We start from the raw sequence: 15,539 nt of genomic DNA, 5'->3' as shown, positions 1-15,539 counted from the left end.
TCTATTTCAGATGTTGCCACAGTGGAATGAACCGCCAACTATTTCTGCATATATTTTACTCAGCAGGTGCCTTTCCAGCCACAACCCTGTATTGTGAAACACCCATACACTCTCACATTCACAAACACACACATACACATACATCCAATTTTCCAATTCACCTATAGCGCATGTCTTTAGACTATGGGGGAATCCGGAGCACCCGAAGGAAACCCACGCGAACACAGGGCGAACATGCAAACACCACGCAGAAATGCCTACTGACCCAATCGGAACTCGAACCAGTGACCTTCTTGCTGTGAGGTGACAGTCCTAACCACTGAGCCACCATGCTGCCTCATATAAAAAAACTTCGGTCCCACTTTATATATGCTAGTTAAAGTTGTTGCACGTTTGCCGGTTTCTCAAAATGAGCGAGTTTGAGCCACTTGTACATCCAGGAAGTGTTAACTATGAGGTAAACACAAAACAAAACTTTCCATCCGGAGCTCCTTCACGGGACTCCACACTTGTAAACAATTGCTCCATCAGGCTCGCACCATTCACGCGGCTCTCAGTCCCGCCCAGACTCGTCAGCGCTACCAAGCCGACCAATCAGAACTTGCGCTACGCGTCGTTGCGAAGTGTAGTTACATTTTTTGAGAGGTGCACGTCAGCGACGCTGATGGCTACGGCGAAGGGCCATGCGTCAGTGCCGTAGCATACGCAGGCGTTTGACGCAGAAGTATAAATCAGCCTTTAACCTACCCTTAAACCTACCCATGCCACCAAACCTGTCCATAACCCAACCTCTATCCCAACCACAAGTGTTCTCAAATACATTATAAACACAGTAAGTACATTGTATTTTTTTATTTAAGTACATAGTAGTTAGGGGCACTTAATATAAAGTGGAACCAAAACTTCAATAAGGTATTTAAAGAAAAACACTGAACAGAATGAGTGCACTTCATACACTGTAAAAAAAAAAAGTTGAGTAAACTTAAAATAATTAGGCAACCTATCACACATAGCTTTTTGAGTTAACTCAACAAACAGGGTTTGAAGACCAGTGAACTCAAAATATTTTGTTGAATTCTTTAGTTCTCTGAACAAAAAGTATCATGTTCACCCAACAAGATATTTTTGTTTGCTGAACAAAAAATATCATGTTCATTCAACAAGACATTTTTGTTTGCTGAACAAAAAATATCATGTTAACCCAACAAGACATTTTTGTTTGCTGAACAAAAAATATCATGTTCAACCAACAGGATATTTTTGTTTGCTGAACAAAAAATGTCATGTTCACCCAACAAGATATTTTTGTTTGCTGAACAAATATTATCATGTTTACTCAACAAGATCTTTTGTTTGCTGAACAAAAATTTTCACGTTTATTCAACAAGATCTTTTGTTTACTGAACAAAAATGATTATGTTTACCCAACAAGATTTTTTTAGTTTACTGAACAAAATAAAACAAACTGATTCATTATGCATTTACTATTAATTTTTAGGATTCAAATTAAATACACAAGAATAGTCAATTCACTTTTTTTTATTTTTAACTGTGTTCAAATCACAATCCAAAACATTTGCATACAAAATCAGCATTTGACATTAGCCGTGTTCAGCATTGGGCTAGTTTGTACACAACTAGTACTGAATGTTTCCAGATTTGAAAAGATTGTACACTGCCTCAACATAAAATAACTGGCAACCTTACTAAAACCAAGCTATTAGTGTGTCTAAACACTCAAACCAGGTGAATATACAATCATCTAATCAGAGTAAACCCTAAAAGCCACTCCATTCATACAGTCTTTAAAGTGTACTGCACTTTTGTCAACAAAGTACATAAAGTCCAAAAACAGACCTCAAAACATTGAAACAGTGGCACATTAGGAAGTGGTCACGGGTCAGTTGCCGTTACTGTGTGGAGTTTGAATGTTCTCCCTGCGTTCACGTGGGTTTCCTTTGGGTTCTCCGGTTTCCCCCACAGTCCAAAGACGTGTGGCACAGGTGAATTGGGTAGGCTAAAATTGTCCGTAGTGTATGTGTGAATGAGTGTGTATGGATGTTTTCCAGAGATGGGTTGCAGCCGGAAGGGCATACGCTGCGTAAAACAAGTTCATTGCGCTGTGGCGACCCCAGATTAATAAAGGGACTAAGCCGAAAAGAAAATGAATGAATGAATGAACTGAACTCTCGCAGATCATGTGCCACCAACCTCCATAAAACATGCTGAATCACTTAAAAAGTATATTTGAGTTCTTTTGGGTGTTCCATATTCAGTCTATACAAGAGGCTGAACAAGTAAGCGAAGGCTGCAGGCAGATGTGTGATATCCTGAAGTACTATGGCCTCCTCCAAGATTTTAGCGAGGTTCATCACATATTGCAGGGATGCAGAAGTGCCATTATCATCTTCCACCACAGTGAAGATTCCAATCCTTTAATCTCTGGTGCTGTGGTCTTCAGGGTCCGTGTCCTTATAGGAGATTAAGTAATGGGAAAATTAATTGATGTGTAATATTAATTACTACTTATTAATGTTATTACTATTATGCAAAGAAAATAAAAACATGTAATACTTTTGTACATACAAACAGTACCACTTTGAATAGTCTATAATATATAATAATTGAACAATATATTGACAACTTTTTAATATTTAGCAATTTTTTAAACTTTTATTTTACATAAAATTGCAAAGATTTACTTTTATTTGATACAGTTTCAATTGTGAAAGTTGTTTATTGTCCTGTTTAGAATATAACTGAGCCTTTAATTGTCATTCATAAGGGATTTATAAAGCATAAATAGTCCTCACTTTAGATTAGGTCACAACTGGATGAAGTTAAGCTCATAAAGCATATACTAACATACAAAGTAACTATTATTACATACCTTAATATTAGGATATTTAAATGTTAATTTGAATAGTTTATTAATCGTGTACTTAAGCATTCTGAATGATCTTAAAAACACCAACTATTCTTAAATAACTGGTTTGTAAATAATGCAATACTTAAATTAGTAATACAAATGAATCATTAAAGTTAAAAAAAATACAATCATTGAGCACTTCATGTAGAGTTATGCTTAACAGAAAATAAATTAACTATTCGCTAATACTAAATAAATTATTTATAGCGTGCAGCTATTAAAAGTGTTACCAAGCAGACTAATAAATGTAGAATAGGGTATGAAAATGGGTAACTTACCAGACATATCTTGAGAAAGCAAGCAGAATTTTTACGAAGAAAAATTGGCAATCCCTCAAGAGCTGCTCTTTCTCGATCGGTGACAATATCAGTGACCTAAAGGAAAGTCATTTACAAAGGGTGTTTTACAATCTTATTGTTTTGTAAGTAAAAATGTACTTAGTACATTTAAATGAGCATAGTATTTTATTCATGCTGTTGAAAAAACACATGGCTTTATTTTTAAAAAAGAATTTTGTGGTTTCCATACAATGGAATTTGATAATGGTTGTGTTGGCAAATTTAGAAAAATGTTTAGTTTCATGTGACAATTACTTTGAGTTAAAAACTACAGCTATTATTTTCTATTTTCCTCTTTGAATGTATTCATTTGAAATGGTCACTCAAAACAAGTGAAACATCTGTTATTTATCTTACTTCCATCTCACAATCAAAACACAACTTGACACAATTAAAATTAATGCAAAAGGGCTGGACAATTAAATTGTTGCAATTACGTTTTATTAGACTGTATTACCTGAGCATGAAATTCTTGACAGGACAAAATATGTTGCACATGTTAAAAACATCAGACGGGTGTATAAGAAAAAAAAAATCTTAATGAGTACCTGCTCATCCATCTTGTTTAAAGTTGTATCCATCTCTGGACCCATTGAATCCCTTCTTTTCTGTAGAGTTTCAGGAGAGGTGCTGTATATTTATCAAGTCACTCGATTAACTGTCTCAGGAGATCTACATTACAGATCTGAGAAAACTCTGTGCAGATCTACAATATACAAAAAAAACATACATATAAATTTTTACACATAATATATATATATATATATATATATATATATATATATATATATATATATATATATATATATATGTAAATGTAAATATTTAAATGTTCAAATGCTGAATACAGATGTATTTTGAATTACCTATAATAATAATGTTGTTTGTTATTTTTAGCATTATCATTACTACCTTGAATGAAACCAAAGCAATTGCAATATAGTGACTTACCTCTTCCTTAAAGTCCAGGTTATCTCTCTCTAATTTCTTCCTGGCTAAATCTCAACAACTTCTTTTGGGCAAAGAGAAAAGGTTTCTTGCATCTGCTGGTGAATGACCGTCAAATTTCACTGATGATAACAAGTCTCACTTCCTCAAGGAAATCTTGCATTGAATTATGTTATTGTCAATATTTCAGTCCTTTTGAGCAAAAAGAAAGAAAAATATATATTTAGCCCTTTATATTTTTTTATGTAAATAAAAGCTAGCTGACTGTTAAAGCAAGTTGGTCTGAATATGATAGATATTTAGTCGAGCTAACAAATCAAGCAATGAATTACATGAAAATCACACGATTTTCACACAAATTACACAGTTAAACACGTCACCGTTTGTTCCACTGGCTCTGGTTCGAAGGGAAAAAAGGTTATGATGTGCGCAATGCTGACAGCAATCTAGATAAACAGGACATAATGTTATATTTGACTTGGATACCTGATCTGGTATGTTATATGATACTCATTGTATTAATCGTGAGTTATTAAAGCTAATGACTCGATTGAAATCGCTATTTGTTTCAAATACATTCACTCTAAACTTTTATTGATGTAAATAGCCAAAACCAAGTGCACGAAACAAGTAACTCACGGCTAAATTATAACAAATAGTTCCGTATTAGGATACACGCGCACATCAAAGCCAACATATCAAATAATATAACGTTAGATGACAACAAAAAAAGACATACATACCTATGATTTAGCAGAAACGTCGTTGGCCTGCTCTTAACTAGGGATGGCTGACGTGAAACTGATGTTTTGACACAGTGTCGAGATCCCGAAGCGCAAGTGTTTCGAATCACTGCACCGAAGCATGATCCGAAGCACCCAAGTCACGTGACTAAAGTGTTTCGAAACACCTAGTCACGTGACTAAAGCGATTCAAAGCATCGATCAGCTTAGAAACGTTTCGAGACCTGGTGAATCCTAATTTGACTGCCAAGGTCTCCAAATTATCTCTGTCTCAATTGGCTTAGAGCACTGTGGGTTTGCTTATTAATTCTATGCTTAGCATGATGTTTTGGGTTCGAATCCCGACTTCGAAATCATGGTTTTATGTATTTTAATCATGTTTCTGTTTTGTGTAGCCTAAATAGGATACAGCTACAGTTACGCCATCAATTTAGCATCATTTTTGTAACACTGTAAAACAATAATAAATATTTTTACAGTATGGTTGGGTTTAGGGTTTGGGTAGACATTAATAAAATACAATAAATGGGAAATTTAATGAATAATATAAATAATTCTTGATAACTTCAGGCTACCGTTTTTGATCTAGCAACAACCCTGTTTTAAGACAAAAACAAGACATATTTATTCACAAATTGTTTATTCGGATATCAGACCAATGTTGAAACAAAACGATACAAGAGCAAAGCATTACCAACTGGTAATTTTAAAACAACTGCTACCGACTGGCTTCGAAACCTACTACTCCTGCATGGATGTCTGACACCTTAACCACTGTACTATGTTACATGAAGGATTCCATTTTCACAAAGTGGGGTTTAATCCCTCAATTTGTTCAATCGTTCTTTGCTGAAGCTGTTTCAGTGCAATATATATAAAAAATGACCACTAAATGTCACTGTAGAGTGTGGTTTCGAAACGTTTCGAAGCTTCGACACATTTGCTTCGACTGTTTCAGAGTTTCACGAAGCCTCGCTTTGCCCACCACTACTCTTAACCGCTCTATCACGGTCTCTCACATCATTAATACACTGGTAAAATAGATCGGGCAGTCAGATGGGTAGCACATCGCACAAAAACATGTATACAATTATATACAATCGATTATGAAAACGATTGACACGTAGCTCCGCAGAAAGAAAGATGGTTCGTTTTGTCGCGCGCACGTGACAGGTACCCCCTGCAGTGAGCTATGGAAGTAAATTGCGCATGCGCCAAAAGCTTATAAGGCGCATGCGCCAACAAGAAGGGCACGCATCAACGCAAAACTAAGAATTTTGTATTAGTTCAACGAAATATTTTAAGTTTTTCACATTGAAGCACCATATTTGTTGAACAAACTAACTATTATTTGTCAGCATTTCAAATGAAAATATTTAAATTCAGTTAACTTATTAATCTTTGTTCAGAGGACTTTTTGAAAGTTGGCGTTTTTACAGTGTAGGGTCAATCTTGCACCTGACAAGAGCTTTTTTTTTACCGGCAGCCTTACCTTCTGAGCTGCTCTAGAATGGCTGAAACCCTCCAACAGCAGGTTGTCCAGATAAAAACCAAAGTAATAATGACCCTTTTAGACATGGCAAGAGAAGTTGGTTGCTCCAGATCTTTAGAACAGCGGTTCTCAAACCAGTTCCTAGCATACTACCTTTCTGCACATGTTTGAATGTATGTCTTACTGTATTAGACGTTTGTCCCATTCAATCATAAGTGCCTACAAACTGGACATCATGGAATATTTTGAATGAAGTGTGTTCAAATCAAAGGGTATCAAACTGTACAAGACCTGACTTGAATGTAGACGTGATGATTGTGGTTAAATAAACCTTCACACGTCTGTAATAAGATTTGTTTGACATTTCTGAAAACAGTGCAAGTCTTTTTCAAAGTGAAGTAAACTTCATGTTCAGCCAATCTCCCATGTGTATGGAGTTGAGAATGGTTTACACAATGTAGGGAACAAGTTGATCTGAATATGGCTTCTACTTTTCTAAATTGTGTGTTAAACAAGAAAGACATACACAATATACAGAGTGGTGGAATGCCAGGACCAGGTTTAAGAACCGCTGCTCAAGAATATTACATTTTTATAATGTCATGAAAGATAAATGCAGAAGAGGACAGCATAATCAACACTGCAGGTGAAACTGCTTTTGCCATACATTGCTCCATGTTTAAGAGAATTAGGTGTGCATGTGAAGTGAACAAACTTCCATCAGGAGAGAGAAACGAAGTACTAGACTATCCTCTGCTGGGGAACAGTAATGAACTGGTCCAAACTTTAATGATGAGTTTAAAGGGCACCTATGATGAAAATCATCCCTTGTAAGCTGTTTGGACAGAACTGTGTGTATGTATAGTTTGTCCAGTTATTTTGGAGTGATATAAACAAAATAAGTCTCTTTTTTTAAATTTCCTGATGTCAAAATAGGAACTAAATTCCTCTCGTTTTGTGGCCCACCGTAACGTGACTTAGGACTGTGGTTTCCTCGCCCACCAAATTGATTGACAGTCGCAAATTAACATGTCTACATAGTAACACGTATAGCCATATCAACAAGACAGGAATCATCATCAGATGTGTCAAGAACGAGTTTTACAAGTTTAAAACGTTTTCAAAACAGTGCATGCCTGTAATGAATTACAGCGATTTTACTGTCTTTATCACCTCAGCTGCATATCAGTACAGTTATAAAGAAGAAACTTCAATCCTTGTTTGTGGACGTTAAATCAGGTGTATTTTGTTCAATAACAAATAGCAGTGGATATTTACGTGTATCTTGACATATATTATGGTTTCCGCTAAATTCATTCTTTCATGGCGGGCCGCCACACCAAAATTCATCCCGCCATGGCTACATTACAGCTTCTCTTTCAAAACAGCATGTTTTTTTTTTAATAGCAGGTAATAATCGCACCAAAACTTATTAAAAGGTATGCGAATTATAACTGCGCAAACTTTTCTGTAACCTTAATAGTGCTTTGTGTTATTTGTTTAACCCTTTAAGGTCACGTGCTGACTGACTGACTGACAGGTGCGTGATGCGTGAGGCCAGCAAACACGACATAGCTTTCAGTTAAGATGAACACAGTTTCCATAAGTATACTTTATAGATAAAGGTCTAGGGCTCTGGATATAATGACTTTATCTTTCTGGAGTTTATAGCTGTTTCACTTTACAAAGAACGAATTAATGCTGCTCTGTCGGTCTATTGGAGGCATACATAAATATTCCTAGCCAATCTAATAAATTTTGGAGACATACTCGTTACATAAACGCACTAAATCGCATTACAGCAACGTTTATTTGAGAGCACACAAGAAAATGAGCAACATATATTTGAGGGCGTGCAAGAAGTTTTGAGATTCGCAAGCTTGTATTAAATGAATGCGATCCTGATTTGTAATACTGCGCTCACGACATTTGTCATTGAAATAACACCACAGGTGATTGGTAGATCTGTGTAAAAAAAGGCTTGCCGCCACAGCTGGAAAAAATACTAGAGGAAACACTGTATTTGCGTGCAAAAACAGAGCGAAGTTAAATGCACACTGTGTGTGTGTTTGTCCTTTATGTGTCTGCGTGCGTGTGTGAACTTTGTAACGACATTGTGTGTAACTTACCGTTGCAGAATTAACTCCACAGCAAATACATCAAGGGAGACGCGATGGTTAAGTAGGTAATGCTGTCTCCTCAAAGCAAGGAGGTTGCTGGTTCGAGCCTCGGCTGGGTTAGTTGGCGTTTCTGTGTGGAGTTTGCATGCTCTCCCTGTGTTCATGTGGATTTTCTCCGGGTGCTGCAGTTTCCCCCACAGTCCAAAGACATGAGGTACAGGTAAACTAGGTAGGCTAAATTCTCTGTAGTGTATGATTGTTAATGAGTGTGAATGGATGTTTCCCAGAGATGGGTTGCAGTTGGAAGGGCATCCACTGCGTAAAACGTATGCTGAATAAGTTGGCAGTTCATTCCGCTGTGGCAACCCCGGATTAATATAGGGACTAAGCTGACAACAAAATGAATGAATGAATGAAAAAATACATAAAATAATCATTGGGAAAGTTCTTACTGTAGTATTTATAGATCTTCCTTCATGTCTGTCACTGTGCTGTTTATCTGACACAGCCGAGGTGAAGTTTGAGCATGCTCTGACAAGCACGTGGGGACAGTGGGCGGGGAGATGTAGTATTAAATGCACAGGCCACAAAAACAGCTACATATAGTGATTAGAGCAGAAAATTGCAATATTCTGAAAGATATAATAATCTGACACAAAAGACTTGAATACACTGAAAAAGAGATAGATACGTGCTCTTTAATGTATTTGAGGTATTTGCATCTAAACATTAAGTTCATGGTCAAATTGTTGAAAGCTGAAGCCAGATGAGTCCTGCCTCCTAAACTAGACCTAAAGGACATTGCCAACAAAGTTAGGGCCAGACAGAATCTGCAGACATTTTTTGCTATTTCTGAGCAGAATTTTGTAAAAATATCTACTGATTCATGCGGAATTATGTTGGTAGTATCATAACTAAAAGCCTAATATATGCAATAAAAATAATAAATTTTTAACTTTTATTTGATGTTTACAATGCAATTCCAATTAGATCCATTTATTTGGCATACAATATTCAATCTAATGAAAGAGAGAAGATATTACATTACAAACTGTATTGTAAATAAATCATATAAATATTTTCACATTAGTCTATAATATTGCTAAAATTAATACAAAAATGAATAAATATCAATTTACACACATTTACACAAATAAATAAATAGACTCAATTATGGGCTAAAAATCTGCGGATTTCTGCGTGCGCAGATTTTGTGTGGGCCTAGTTATGGCTAAGAAACCCAGTCCCTGAACTGGAAGAGACGAGGGAAGAGAAAAGAGTTGATCAAGATCACAGCAAGCAGTGAGACAATCTAGCGTTAACTGTAAGAGACTAGTACTGTCCTGTGAGAGTATTAAACTCAATAACATTGTTTTTCTTTTCACAATGTTTTAATAGGTGTAAAGAGCAGGGCAGATGTATCTTTTAAAAGACAAACTGTCAATATCTTATAGACAAGCAAATACGTGTTTAAATCGAATCCATTGTACAAAAACCTAAGCTAATATTCACTCTCACAAAAGAAAAAAATAGCACAGCTTTGCATTGTGTCATCTCCTTTGTCAGACACTGGCACTCACCTCCATTGTGTGCAGTGACAGATTTGTGGATTATAACAAGGGCCATCTTGTATGGCCACATCTCCTCACACACTCTCACAATGCATGTTTGTGTTCATAGCAAAAGAGTTCAATATTTTTAGACCTAAAGGGATAGTTCACCCAGAAATGAAGATTTAGTTGTTCCGAAAGCTTTTTAATCTTAAACAAAAGAAGATATTTTGAAAAATGTCGGTAGTGAAAAAATACTATGTAAGTCAATGGCTACTGGTTTCCAACATGTTTCAAAATCTTTTGTGTCCAACAAAATGAAAGCAACAATAAATACAAGTATGAATAAATGATTAAATACACTTCATACAATAAACACAGAAACAAATTGATATAACTTAATAAAACTTAATATTTGCTAAATATTTTCTCTTTTTTTCCTGATTAAAAACTGGGTTCTCATAAAGAAACTTTTTAGATGTGCAAGGACGATCATATTTAGGAGTCCATGGCATTTAAAAGATTGAAAAGCGCTTCTCTACATTAGTTTCCCAGGAGTGCTCAGTGTGATGTATGAGTCTATTGAATGAACGGACTCATGTTAAGAGCTTCACAGCGAGTGAATGAAAGCATGGCAATGAAAATGAGAGGAAAGCTTGACTACAATTGTAATTGTATGTTTTGCTACAATACAGCAAAGTATAAATGCCATGGTTTGGTGCACTTTCACACAACCCATTCATTGAGGATCACATGTTAGGTGAATAGGCAAAGAGTGTACAATACCTGACAAAAGTCTTGTTGCATATCAAAGTTTTAGGAGCAACAAATAAATTCTATTTGATCATTTGGTATCAGAAGCGGCTTATATGAAAGGCAAATGCCTCTAGATTACGCATCTTTTACCAAAAATAAAATATGCCTTGATTTTTAATTATTCAATTAGGACAGTAAGGTCTGACTTTGCTTAGACTTAAGTTTTGTCACAACTGAAATAATGTACAGTATAGAATATAAAGTCATGGTGCAGCCGGCAGCTAGCTTTTTGCAACTTTCACATGGTTGCCCACTGAAGCTAAACAGGGCTGCGCCCGGTCAGTACCTTTATGGGAGACCACATGGGAAAGCTATAGGTTGCTGCCGGACGTGGTGTTAGTGAGGCCAACAGGTGGTGCTCAACCTGTGGTCTGTCTGGGTCCTAACGCCCCAGTATAGTGAAGGGGACACTTTTCTTTCAGTGATCGCCGTCTTTCAGATGAGGCACTAAACCGAGGTCCCGACTCTCTGTGGCCGTTTATAATACCAGGATGTCCTTCGAAAAGAGTAGGGGTTTACCCCAGCATGCTGGCCAAATTCATCCTCTGGCCTCTGTCCATCATGGCCTCCTTACCATCCCCATATCTCAATTGGCTTCGTCACTACACCAATCAACTCACTGTAGAGTTTAAGCATTGCATCTTGTTATATTGTTAAGTTATTATATTGTTGTTGTTTTATTCAGTTTTATGTCCTATTTTGACATTCCTGTTATTCAGCAATGTTTAAACTTTACAGTAATTTTACTTTTTAGAAAAGATTGCAAGAATTATTGTTTATTTGATTCCGAGCCTTTAATAGTCAATTATAAGCGATTTATAAAGCATAAATAGTCCTCACTTCAGATTAGGTCACAAAACCATGCATGAAGTTGAGTTAATAAAGCATTTTTTAACATATCAGTTAACTATTAGTATATGCCTGAATAAAAAGATATTTAAATGTTGATTTCAATAGTTTATTAATTGTTTACTAACTCACTAACTACTCTTAAATACAACTGGTTTGTAAATAATGCAATACATAGTTAATGATTTAAATTTCATTGCTAAATTAAGTATGAAAATACAATTATTAAACATTATATAGGTGCTCATAAATACAGCATTTGTTGCTGCAGTTATAAACTGCTTACTAACGTTTATTAATGTACAGTTTGCTTAACAAATAATTAATTCACTAGATGCTAATGCTTAATAAATGATTCATAGTGTGTAGTTATTATAAAGTGTTACCTAAGACTTTTGTCAGGTAGTGTATGGTCAATCTTAAAAGCCAATTTGCATGTAGATTTAGCATATTCCTCTTGTGATTGGATTGATAAAAAATACCAAGTGTGAAAAGCTAAGTCATTTTTTAAAAAGGTTTTCAAAGCATACAAAGACGAACATCCACTTCTCTTAGAGAAACTCCCACTTCACCCTTACACCATGTAAACTTCTCTAAAGGCATAAATGCACTTAAAATGTTTTCTATAAGCGATTTTTTTTCAGATCAAGATTTTCCATGCAGATGTGAGTAATCTGACATTTAAATGAATGATCTGTCTGTGTATATGTAATTTGCACCACTGCAATTAAAATATTTACTCTGTGTTGTTTTAGCAGCTGCAAGACGCACAAAACATCTGCCCACAAATGATCTCTCGGAAATCTACAGAGGTCACATTCGGCGAGCTTGAATTTCAAGAAATAAAGTCAATTACAAAGGCGGCGCACTTTTTCTTTAATGGCCAGTGTCACCAGCAGGCACAAAACAGGTGTCACGCCACATTCATGATATATTTGATCATGATTATGATGCATTAGCAAGTGTCAGACTAAGCGTTGCTATTTTTCACTATCAGAAATACGGCTTTATGTCAGAGTCATAAATCTCCTCGATTGTACAGTGGAATGGTCACCTTCTGGGATATAAAAAAAAAATATGCTGAGATGAGCTGGAGCCGAACGTACTGTTTCGAATCCTAAAGCGGCCAAGGACACTAATGTCACCTGAAACACAGGCTTATGAATAGCAATGAATCCTTTACGTCATGCTGTGTGGGTATTAAGAATGACTGTATTGATCTGAATGAGTAAGAAGCAGAGGGTAAATGGAGGGAAGGAAAAAATACCTGATGAATGAGAAACACTGAAACAAAAGGGCAGCGGATGACTGAAACTGCAACACCACTTGCTTTTCATATCTGAATAATTTAGGAAAGCATAAAGCAGTTTAGGGGCACAAAGAAACTGCTAAAATAATTAGTTCTCCTTAAAGACACAGAGTTATAATTTTTTATGTATTAAGGGCTCTTTTATAGCCAGTGTGTGAACACTTTGTATTAAAACTAAAATTACATTTTTAATGTCTTTTTAAATGGTTTTCTGTAAAACTCAACCATAATTTTGTAGTTAGACCTTTACATGCAAGTATGGGAACCTGCGGTCTGTGTCGGTACTAAAGCCCCAATATAGCGAAGCGCACACTTTTCTTTCAGTGAGCACTGTCTTTCAGATGAGACGTTAAACCGAGGTCCTGACTCTCTGTGGTTGTTTAAAATACCAGGATGTCTTTTGAAAAGAGTAGTGGTTTGACCCTAGCATCCTGGCCAAATTCATCCTCTGGCCTCTGTCCATCATGGCCTCCTTACCATCCCCATATCTCAATTGGCTTCATCACTACACCAATCAACTGGTGTGTGGTGGGTTATTCTTGCTCAGTATGGCTGCTGTTTGTTCATTCAAGGGAATGCTGCATGTTGGTGGTGGTCGAGGAGATTGACTCCAATTTGTAAAACTTATTAATAAAGTCCTCTGGAATGGCAAAGAAAGCGCTCTTGCAGGACTCCCAGAGTTCATCATGATTCTTTTACTTCATCTTCAATGCCTCCTACTTCATCTTACCCCAGACATGCTTAATAATGTTCATGTCTGGTGTCTGCGTAGGCCAATCCTGGAGCACCTTGACCTTCTTTGCTTTCAGGCTAAAGTATGAAGAGTACTATCCTGCTGAAGAAGTTGCCCTCTCCTGTGGTTTGAAATGTAATAGGGAACACAAATGTCTTGATTAACTTGGGTAGGCCAAATCCAGGTGGAAAACCTCTAGATAGCTTGTAAGTTAAAATGTCTGCAAGTTACATGTTCTTTGAAAGTGTTTCTGAGTTATCCTTGTAGCCAGGGTCAAAAATAAACACTCGCCAAGCGTCTAATGTGCACCTGTAGATTGACTGTTTTATTCTAAAATAGGGATTAAAATAGTTGCAATGTTACTTTTTGTTCTCTGTGCAGTTCACATTCACACGGCAAAGTTTCTAAATGGACCAAAATGGTTAAAACAACTCACATGCGATTAAACTCTCCTCACATTAGTCAGTGTAGTTTATTTTTGGGATTCCGCTCAGCTCGTTTTCATACTTTAGGACAGGGTTTTCACGAGCATTGCGAGGAGTTTAAATGAATTGACATCTGTTTTCAGTGAGTGACCACACAGAGAGAAACCTGCTACTCAAAACAGCGTGTAAGGGCTGAATTCAGTTCACTTTCACAGTGTTTTGCTGTCAGTAACACTTACGAGTTAAAATGCTAGTCTTGGTTTTTATTCTCGTAAACACTAATTTGTCTAAAATGGAAATAAACTGTTTGAGAGGGATTCTCTGTTTATGTCCTTAAAGTGAGGGCAGCAGAAAAATGAAGTTAACAATTCCAGTCATTGGTGTTTCTTATTTATTTATTTTTAATTTTTTTGGAAAGTTCAACAATGATGAACTTAAAATCATTGTAAATATTATTAGGGTGCTTTCACACCTGTAGACCGATTGTTTTGTTCCGAAACAGGGATTAAAATTGTTACAGTGTTTATTTTTGTTGTCGGTGCGGTTCACTTTCAGACGACAAAGTTTTTAAATGGACCAAAATAGCTAAAACAAGTCACGTGTGAGTAAACTCTTCTCAAATTTGTCAGAGTTGTAGGGTTTATTTTGTCAGAGTCCCGCTCAGCTGTCATGCGTCCTTATTTTAATTTGTGACGATGAGCAATAAGACATTATAAACGAAAAGCTGCAGTTTCTTTTTTGAATGGTGACACCCACAGACATCATCACCAAATATAAATCAGAGGTTAGACTTTCTTATACATAGTGTTTAACTAAAATTGTGCATTATAGGCTTTACATTATAGAGAGAAATAACCGATAAACCAAGACTGCTGTTCGGTCCATTTTCTTAACGAATAAACAGCTCTTGTTAATAGTTCAGTATGCTTTCACTTTCGTATTTGACATGAAACACAGAATTTCCAGCAGGAAAGACATCCCGCCTCATGATTCTCTTATAGCCATATATGCCTATTACATATCCATAATACACTGTGATAGTCTGGTTGGTTAGTTCATAGGATTGTTTGCTTTCTTACTACAATCGATCCGCTCCAGAGTTAATTTCAATCGAGCCGAGACCATATCAGTCAGGCAATCTCCGATAGGTTGTTTTGGCGCTCATCCGAGTGCGATTGCTGGATTCACATATGCCAAACATATCGTGTTAACTAGGGAAACACGCCAGGCTCCGAAAAAAAAGTCTAGGTGTGAAAGCACCCTTAGTTACTGTAGTAGTAAGACAAA

The 15,539-nt window shown here is 36.3% G+C and overlaps 1 protein-coding gene and 1 long non-coding RNA gene across 14 annotated transcripts in view; one reads left to right on the top strand and one right to left on the bottom strand.

Moving 5' to 3' along the window:
• The window catches only part of grin2da (glutamate receptor, ionotropic, N-methyl D-aspartate 2D, a), a 257,377-nt gene that overhangs the window by 146,415 nt on the left and 95,423 nt on the right, over positions 1-15,539 (top strand). The window lies entirely within an intron of this gene.
• LOC137488476 (uncharacterized) lies at positions 1,524-5,058 on the bottom strand. Its single transcript, XR_015516511.1, has 5 exons — positions 4,959-5,058; positions 4,219-4,407; positions 3,816-3,973; positions 3,208-3,303; positions 1,524-2,471 (listed from the first exon to the last, which is right to left on the bottom strand). It is a non-coding gene; the product is annotated as an uncharacterized LOC137488476 (long non-coding RNA).

The sequence above is a fragment of the Danio rerio genome, chromosome 19, assembly GCF_052040795.2.
Source record: "Danio rerio strain M-AB ecotype USA chromosome 19, GRCz13ab, whole genome shotgun sequence".
In the NCBI taxonomy this organism is placed as follows: Eukaryota; Metazoa; Chordata; class Actinopteri; order Cypriniformes; family Danionidae; genus Danio; species Danio rerio.
This window is presented reverse-complemented; position numbering and strand designations above follow the sequence as displayed.